A 10,600-nucleotide genomic window follows, 5' to 3' on the forward strand; every position below is an offset into this window, starting at 1 on the left:
TTGAATGTTGTGTGTATGTTTTAGTGTGGTATGGTGAATTTTTAGCTAAAGACTAAAGTTTATAAAGAGGCAATAAGTGAAGTCAAGTAGCTAGTCAACCATAATGATAGGTAGGTGGCTAGGTTCTTCCTGGTTGTTTCCTGGTTGATTCCTCTCCCTTTTAAAAGTCTCTATGATGATAGCTTTGCTTTACTTTAATTGGCGCCCATCCCCCCTCAATTACGCTAGTAGTGGAGTACTACTCGGTGAATGTCTTGGTCTATGATCCTCATTTAAGGCATACAAGAAGTGCTACAAAATAAAATACTTATTATTTTATAATTTGAGTTTTTTATTTGTACTTTAAACAAAAAAACTAAAAAGTAAGTAAAAAAAAATACTTTTTTTTATAATTTTTTAAAAGCGCGTAACAAATTTATTTCTGAGTTATCTATTTGAAATTAAGAGAAAGATTAATTTACAAATGTATAGGTATATTTCTGCTGAAAGATAAGTTTTTCTATTAAAAAAAAAATTCATACCTTTTAAAAGTAATACTATACAAATATTAATATTTTTAATGTGAGATTTTTCTATTACACTCATCTTTAAAATTAAAAAAATATATATAATTGGTTATTGCTTGTAAAAACTAAAACATTAATTTTATTTTCTTTTAAAAAAATTGCTTTGGTATGTGGACACAGTAATATGTGTATACAAAATTTTGTTATATATATTTCATATTATTATTAAAAGAATTTATTTTAAATTAAAGTGTTAATAATATAACATGTTTTTTTATTAATAACTTATGTAATTATTCTATTTTATATAAATAATATAGAACAATACTTTTCAAACATAGCATATAATGTCAAATAGTTTTTTATTCCGTATGACCATAATTGTAATTTCGATAAAAGGTGCTTACATATTTTTTATTACAAATAATTTAATTACTTCTTTTTCTAATAAAATGTACTTTTATAAGTAAATTCAAACATGAAATATTTTTATTTTTGTTTTTTGTTTTTTACTAGTGTCGGTGGGAAAGGACTCGCAAGTCATTAAACTAAAAACATAAAGATCTCTTAAGAGATTAAGGACGGTTTGAAAAATTTTAAAATTTTTTTTTTTGAGTTTTTGATTTATAAAAAATAATAGTATTAATATTTGGTGTAATTTTTAAAATTAAATTATAAATTTTTAAGAAGTTATTTAAGAGTGTATAGAAAAATTAAAAAAATGACTTAGTTTTTCAAAAAAAATTAATTAAGCTGTTTAGCCAAACTGAACCTAAGGGTCAATTTAATTAGCTTTCAAAAAAATTATTTATTTTTTTTATCTTTTATAACAAATTTCTTACATATATTATTATAAATACATTTGATTATTCTATTATTATATATTTAATTGTTCTAATGATTTATTATTTAATTAAAAAGTTATATAAATTAATAAGTCAACCCCAAACTGTTAGCTTCTTCCACAACTTGCTTCCTCTTTCATATCTATCGGTTCTATTATTATTTTATTCTTCATTGCTCTTAGTTATTGTATCTTTCGCAAATGGTTCCAAGAATGTGAGACAGAAAGTAGAAACAAAACATAAAAACAACACGCTTCTGGTCTTATGGCAATTACCGAGTGGTTACCACCAACAAGCTTTTGTCATTTGTTATAAATTTCAGGTTTATTACCTATTGTCTCTATATTATTTACTCAATTTATATTATTTCACTATAACCTTAAAAATTAAAATTGAGTTCATATTTTTTAATTCAAATTTATAATAAAGTCCTCTAAACAACTTTATTAGTAGTTATCACTTATTACCGAAAAATTGTTAGGAATTTATTAGAGACTTTTCTCACAAAATAGTTGATGTGGCTTAATTGATGGAAATTGAAGGTGGAAGTGTACTGTGTTCACTGATCACCATTCGCATGGCACTCTGAAACAATATCATGTGAGTAACTTGTTCATGGACTCCACTCATTCAATCAATACACGCCATGTCTCTATATCCCTCTGTATTACAATTTCTATGTTCTTTCCCTCTATATTCCAGTTCAAAAGTTTTAATTAAGTAACCATACCGTGTGGTTGTTTGTTTTTTTTGTTTTTTTTAATTAGGTTAGAATAAGGTGTGCTTCTTTTTCTCTAATAAACATGCTTGTATAATAAAACAAGTTTGCCTACTACAATTGAATGAACTCCAACCAGAACATGCTTTTATTTCAATAAGGAGCACAAAATTCTTTGAAACATAGTCACCGGTAGCTGAGGTGAAAGGGGAACATATGCCTTAGAAAGCAACCAAAATGCATGACATGAATGTTAGTTATATTAATTGTGGTCTAATCAGTTAGCAAATAGTAATTGAAACAATCAACAGAATCTCAACCCAACAAGTAGAAATCACAAATCAAAGATGAATTGCTAGTCATCATGAATTGCATCCTAAACTAACTACCAAAATTTTTGTTTTGGTCAGAGTTCTTGAAATTTGAAAACAAATAATTTTAAACTGTTTCTGATTTCAATGATTTGATATGAGGATGTATCAAAGATTACCATACACAACTGAAAATATTAAAATTGTAATAGGAATGTTTAATTGAATATTCACTTCACTTTATATTAAATGCTATATGCACTTAAACAAAATAAAATCATTTACCAAAAATTATCTGACAATTTTGTTTTAACTTTTAAGTTTATCCAATCTCTTCAGTAATTATGTGGATTGAAATTGAGTAGGGTTTAAATGGAATAATACATAAATTGAAAATTCAGAGCAGAAACTCCTCATTTATGTAAAATTATTGATGTCTCTTAATTTGAATCATCAAAAAAAAAAAAGAGCATATATATAATTTGTTTACCTTAGCTTCAGAAAAATGGTGTGGCAGTCCCAAGAATCATGACAAAAAGTGGTTCAATTACAAGTACAGTATTCAGATAGCCATTGAGATACACAAACTAAAGAGTTTTACTAGAACACAAAAGTGAATGGAACTGCATCTGTTTGTATACAAAGTACAAACTTTCAAATAGTAGTACAAGGTGAGAATTAGAGGCATGAAGTTTTATAAAGCTATGGTTAGTGATTAACCAACCACAAATTAAATAGATCAAGCTTTTTCAATATTTATATTAGAAATATCTGAAATTCTTTGGTTAAATTTCTGCAGAATACAATAGTTAGCAAATAATATAAGTCTGCTTAAACTTTTTATAGTTGGCAATGATTAGAATGAATTCGCATAATTGACGAAATTGAATTTTCTTATTATTAGCATCATTAATTTCTTACTGCCTATATTCTATTCGGAATGTAAGAAATATTGCTATATGCATAGCTTAAATGTAAAAAGTGAAATAGGGATCTCTTATTGAAAAAGGAAAAAAAATCTAGATTGTAATGCTCTTAAAGATTTAGATATAGTATACAATAGACTTTTATTTATAGCCTGTTGTCTGATCAATCAAATGTTTCTGTGTACGAGACTTGAGTTGTTGAATCATGCAAAATAATTTCTTAATGTATAAAAATATAAAGGTAAGCATTTGTAAAAGCAGGGGAAAAAGGATTAATATAAAATTTACAAGGATGCAAGTTTAAGTAAACTAACAATGGAAATTAATTGAAGCAAAGAGAAAGATCGGTTTAAGCAAGAACGCCCTACAATAATTAAAAATATCTGCAAAAGATTGATAAGCATTTTTCACCCCAAAAAAGCTTACCTAATGATGGAAGTAAGGGAGCATTAATTCCATCATTTTATCTTCTTCCCATAGCCACCCAGATTCTTGCATGACCTCCAATTATCGAGTTGGAGTTTTGATTTTCCTCTAGTCTTCTCACTTTTCAGTGCCTGTAGATTCAGCCTTGTGATGGAGTTGCGATGAGAGTTCTTCAGATCCAATTCAAACTTCCTTTACAATCAAAGCTTTGGAAGTTTGTCCTAAAATCTTTGAATCATCAACTGCACATACTATATACTACAATGTTTGTCAACCATTGTATATTCAACCATATCAAAATTAACTACTAATTAATATAAAATATATATTTAAAATAAATTAAATTACACATGTATTGATATAAAAATATACTGTTGAGTTAAGAAGTTAACTAAATTAATTAATGATGACAAACATTATTTTTAGACAAAATAAATAATTAGTGTTAAATATCAATAATTATATGTTGCTAATTATTTACTATATGTTGCAGGCCAAAATGTTAATAGCCTAAAAGCATCAGCAAGCTTATTGGGCTGAAAGCAAAAATAAAAAGCCCAAGCAAAAGCAAAGAAGGAAGCCAAAGAAATCAAATTGGGCCAAGCACACCAACACCCGATCCAAACCCGATCTGGCTTCTTAATTTCAATTCCCTCCATGTTGATCCAACCAAAGCAATGTTATCCTCCTCTCAGATCAAGTCAAATCAGCTTCAGAAAAAGTAAGAAAGAGAAAGAGAGAAAGAGCTTCTTCACCAAGCAAAACACCAAAGAAGTAAGAGAGAGAAAGGTTAAGTTTGATACACAGAAATCTAATCACAAAATTCAAACCAAATCAAGCTTAGGTTAAAGGTATTCCATCTCATCTTGCTTACATCAAATCTTCTTCTCTTCTTCCCAACTCTCTGCAATATCCGAAAATGGCATTCAAGGGAAAGTGGTTCTCTGCCCTATTCTGTTTCACATCTACGGTCACAAGTGATACTTGGGGACCAAGTAGCTTTTCTATGGCTAAGATCAAGTTGACCATGAGAAGTTTTCTATGGTTACTGCTTTGTGGCTTTCGGTCAAGATGAGGAAGTCAGGGGGACAGTTTCTACTCTGAGGATTAAGGAGAAAAAGTGAATCTGTGGTTGGTGAAGCTCAAGGCTCAAGATGTTGACCTTGGAAGAAGGAGCCAGCAACATGCAAGGAGTTAAAAGAAGTTTTTCTGTTCATTCAGAACTAAGGAGAGAAAACCAGAGTTTTGAGAGTTGTGTTCTGTGAAGTATTCCCTGTGAAGTTCCTCTACTTGGATAATGTTTGATGGTTTCAGTGGCTAAGAGAAGGGGGGTTGAATCTTAGCCCCCTTTTTGCTTGCTGACACTTGCTGGACTTAGAGGAAGCTTTTCAGTTTTAGCTCGTCCCTAGCCACAAGACATTTTCATTTTGTCTCATCACTTGACAAGAGACATTTTTTATTTTTCATCAGAACAGTAAAAAACAGAATTGAAGTAGGAAGAGAGAGAAGATAACACCCAGATATATCCTGGTTCAGCTGCTAAGTGCAGTGCAGCCTACATCCAGTCTCCATCACAACAATGATGGAATTTCACTATAATCATCCAGATTACAACTTGTAAAGTGCTAACCCAACTTACAAGGGGATTCCCACAGAATCATGAAACACAACACAGATGTACAAAGGAACTCTAAGACATCTATGGCTTTTTCTTTTAATTTTGCACTCTCTTCCTTTTTCCGCTCTATGGCTTTTTCATACAAACCTCACTGTTTGCCTTTTTCCATGAGACTCAAGACATGACAAAATTAAACAGAAAAATACAAAACAGAAAACATTGAAGGAGAAGAAGAACTGCTAGCTTAGGTAGCTCTGAGAACTCTGTGTCTTGCACTCTCAAATCTTACTCCTTGAATCAAACCATGACTGTTCACCCCTTTTATAGAGAAGTGAAGCCTTCACCGGTTGAAACACTGGTTGAGCAGAATCAAAGACAAGCCATGCTTCCAAAGATCTTCTTTGCTGGCCGGATCTTCATCCTTCTTTTTGAGTATGAAGGATCCGAGATTACCTCACCAAATCTTACCAGATTAGGTGATAATCTCAGCCACATCATACTTTTCTTTTTCTTTTTCGTGCCATCAACTCGATGGTCTTTAGGCTTGCTTTCCTTTCCTTTTGGTAGCTCCAAGTAGCTTCCATGGCTTCCTGGTTAATAACCGAAGAAAGAAGAGGAAAGAGATGAGAGAGAAGAGAGAAAATATTCAATGGATTTGAACAATAATCAATGAACAAAGAGAGAGAATAAAAGTGAATTCAAGTTTCCCACTTCCCTTTGTTGAGTAGCGTGTAGTGTCATTAAAGGCTATCACATCATTTCTTTACTTTCTCTTTCCATTTTCCAAGGTCTGCATTAAGTACAATTAAACAAAATTTGAAATCCATTCAAAAGTGAATTTGATTTCCGTGGAAACATGCATGGAACTCTTTTTCTCTTTTTCTTAATTTGGACCAAGTAAATGGATCTTTCCATCAAACTTGGTTTGGGCTAAGTGGCATCAATTATGGCCCAATAATAATTCAGCTTCACTTTGTTGATTATAATCTTTAAACTCAAAGCTGAACAAAATTTACACTTGGGCTTCACAATATTTCTTTTATTTTTGTTCGGCCCAACCAAAAATCCTGCATCACAAAAATATTAATTAACATATGTTAAATGAGAATTTTAATAATTTTGTAATTAAATATTTTAATAATGTTTGTTCATCACAAATATTAATTTGGAGTTTTCCAAACTCATCAATCTCCCCCTTGATGACAAACATTATTAAAATTGAAATGGAAAGAAATTTGAAAGATTTGAGTACGAGTACTCCCTTTGAAGATTGAATTTCTCCCCCTTACATGGCTCCCCCTTGATGTATGCTATTTTACCAAGGGAAGCACTAAACCTGTGACATTTAAATCAAGCTACAAGTAACAATGTTATTCAACATATTAATTTTGAAATGTTGAATGCTTGATTTATGAGCATATTAGAATGATATACAAAACTTATTTGCTATCACAATTTTGATTTTCTGCTCAATATATTACAAACATAAAAAATATCCAAACATTTTCCTGTTTAATATATCAGAGCAAAACAACATGAAGGAAAATATTTGTAGAGCAAAATAAGGCAATTTTTGATACTTTATACAATTTAAAGGAACTGCCAAAAATACATTTTCAATCCAACAAATTTATCAATGATGAATCAATAGCCATGCATCAAAAAATCAAGCATTATTATAAACCAGATGCCAAATGAGAATTAACTAATCATGATAAACTAAATGCAGTTTAAGCAATGGAAATTTTAGCATCAACCAACATGCATTTTTCGAACAGAGGTGATCATGAATTTTCAATTTGAAAATTTCATCCCGGCTCTCATCCCCTGTTTTTCTTTGTTTCCAATTTCAATTTTGGAAACTGATTTTCCTCCCCCTTTTGTCATCATGGGGGCACCTGCACAAAATATGAAGAACACAACAAAATATCCATAATGAAAAATAACAAGAGTGTATCAAAGTATCACAGATCAGGGAGTTTCAAGTCATGCTCATACAAAAAGTAGATTGAGCCTAATGGAGCCAATATCAAATAAAGTAAACAAATGGTTATCAATCATCAGAAAGATTGAATTCTGAACCGGAATCAGCTTCGTAATCCCCTGTTCCCATTTCATCATCAAAGCTCTTAATCATGAAGCCAACTCTGTCATGACATTTCTTCCAAGCCCTTTCCTGTTCATATTCCAATTTTATGGCAGTTTTGTGGGATTTGAACATCAACTTTGACATGTTGCGCATCTCATTAAGAACCTCCTGAATTGATGCAGTAACAGTTGAGGGTTCAGGATGGCTCTCCGGATCACTGAGAGAAGGTTCAGAAGGAACAGAGTTCTTGCTTTTCTTGCCTGTGATTCCCCCTCCTTTAATTATTGAAACCTTGTTCTCAACAATTTCATTAGTCAAATCAACCTTAAAATACTCAAATATACATGTGAGGAACATGCCATAAGGAAGATTAGCCTTTTTGGTACTTTTCACTGCTTCCCACATATGACGTATCATAACATAAGCAAATAAAATTTGGGAAGAAGTAAGAAGTGCAAATAAAATGACAGAATCAGAAACTGTTACTCTGTGGTGAGAACCGCCTTGAGGAGTGAGAATGTGAGTGATGATACGGTGCAACAGAGAGTTTTCAGGGCCGAGTACTCGATGAGTTGGAATTAGTCCATCCAAACCAGAGAGATTTGCACAGATGTGTTGTAAGACCGTTTGTTGTGCAAAGCCAACTTGATCATCCCACTTATCAACCATGTAAACTTTTGGCCCTTCTTCTTCATATCCAAGAGCAGCGCCTATGGTTTGAGGATTGAGGGTCATGTAAACACGTTTGACGTAAGAGTGAATTGAGCCATCAATCAAACGCATGTTTGCATAAAATTCCCGGACCAGCCCCGGGTATACAAGTTTTTGAATGTGAAGCAGTGGAGTCCACTTTAGAGCATCAAACATGGAAGAAAAGTTGATTCCTTTGGTTGCCAGTTTCTCAAGATTTACCAGGTATGAAAGACAGAGAGGGCGTTTCAGCAAAACCTCTTTATGAAATTCATAGAAAGCACGAGTAAAATCGAGAGGGATCAAAATGGGAGTGAGTTTTGTGAAATTTGTTCTTGAAGTCAAGAGACTCCAAATTTGCTGGTTCCCTTGTATCATGCAGAACAAAGCTTTTCGGCCTTTTCTGAGAGCTTTTTGTGGTTGGAGTAGGTCTTTTTGGCAGTGATGGTGGTGGGAAAGTATGTGATTCCTCTTCTTCTTCTTGAACGCTAGGCTCCTTGTTCTTTCCTCTCCCTAAAGATTTATGAGCGATGACTTTGCGACGCATGGTTTCGGTCCTTTTAGAAGGAGGTGATGGAGTAGAAGAGGAGGTAGAATGAAGATGGATATGTGTATGAGTTTTAGGTGATGAGAACGGTGGACTTTTTGGAATGGTGGTTCGGCCACTTCTCTTTTGTGCCGTTTTCTTTTTCATGTTAGGAGGAATGGAGAAGTTGAATATGAAAGGGTGGGAGTGCCGAACGAGAGTGAGGAGAGAGGAGGTTAGTGGTGCAATTAATGAGGATTGGAGAGAGATGATGGGGAAGTTAATAACCATAATGGTGCGGTTATTAACCAAGGGGTTTTGAAAAAGTGGTTTCCTAGTTTTAAGGGATTAGATGGAGAGAGGAATTTGATTTGACAATAACCACTTCCAATGAGATTTGAAATGACACTCAAAAGATTTGATCATCATAAAATAAGGAACTAGTAAAAATTCAATGAGGGGTCAAACTTGATTATGTGGGGCCCATTAGAAGCAAAGTCTGCGCAGCCTCCCCCTTAATCATAGCTCCTCCAGCATGCCTTGTTTTTATCTCGTCCATTCCTACGAGATAAAACCGGACAGAATCAGAAATTCACAAATTTTCAACATGATTTAAATCAATCATTCCCAAACTTTTCCTTAACAAACAGAATCTATCTTAACAGAGGGGTTTTGTAAAAATATCAGCAAGTTGATCTTCAGATTTTACAAATTGAATATCAATAGTGCCCTTTTGTACATGTTCTCTAATAAAATGATATTTAATTTCAATGTGCTTTGTTCTAGAGCGCAGAACAAGATTTTTGGAAATATTTATTGCACTCATGTTATCACAAAATAAGGGTATGCTATTGATTTTTAATTTGTAATCTTCCAATTGAGTTTTTAACCAAATTAATTGTGAACAACAAGCAGATGTGGATATATATTCTGCTTCAGCTGTGGGTAGAGCCACTGTGGCTTGTTTCTTGCTTGACCACATGTTGAGTGAGCTTCCAAGGAAGCAACACATGCCCGAGGTGCTCCTTCTATCCACTCGATCTCCCGCATAATCTGCATCACAAAACCCTACTGCACAAAAATCATCAGATTTTGGATACCACAAGCCATAATCACATGTTCCCTTAATATATCTAATGATGCGTTTAACGGCCGATAAATGGGATTCTTTTGGGTGAGATTGAAACCTAGAACATACATCTACACTTTGAACAATATCCTGTCTAGAGGAGGTAAGATACATGAGTGAACCTATCATTCCTCTATACCGTGTTTCATCCACATCTTTGCCATCATCATCTTTTTCAAGCTTAGTGTTTGGATGCATTGGTGTTCCCATAGGCTTGAAATTTGACAAGAAGGCACTAAGCCTTTCATACCAAGCTCTTGAAGCTTGTCTAAGGCCATAAAGAACCTTTGAAAGTTTAAACACATGATTAGGAAAATCTTTATGTTCAAAACCGGGGGGTTGAGCCACATACACTTCTCTATCAATAAAGCCATTAAGGAAAGCACATTTAACATCCATTTGAAACATTTTGAAACCTTTATGGGCAGCATAGGCAAGAAGCAACCTAATTGCTTCTATTCCAGCTACCGGAGCAAAAGACTCATCAAAATCTATTCTCTCTTCTTGATCGTAACCTTGGGCCACTAATCTAGCCTTGTTACGAACAACTTGTCCATCCTCACCAAGTTTATTTTTGAATACTCACTTAGTACCCGTTACCTTCTTACCATCCGGATGAGGTACTAATGTCCAAACCTTATTCTTGTCAAATTGAGCAAGCTCCTCTTGCATGGCCTTAGCCCATGATGGATCTTCAAGGGCTTGCTTGACATTGTTTGGCTCCAATTGTGACAAGAGAGCAAAGTTGCTAGGTTCGGTTTGCCTTTTGGTGGAGGATCTTGTGGTTACACCTTGAGAGGGATCACCAATGATGAA

Source organism: Arachis duranensis, chromosome 2 (genome assembly GCF_000817695.3).
Source record: "Arachis duranensis cultivar V14167 chromosome 2, aradu.V14167.gnm2.J7QH, whole genome shotgun sequence".
In the NCBI taxonomy this organism is placed as follows: domain Eukaryota; kingdom Viridiplantae; phylum Streptophyta; class Magnoliopsida; order Fabales; family Fabaceae; genus Arachis; species Arachis duranensis.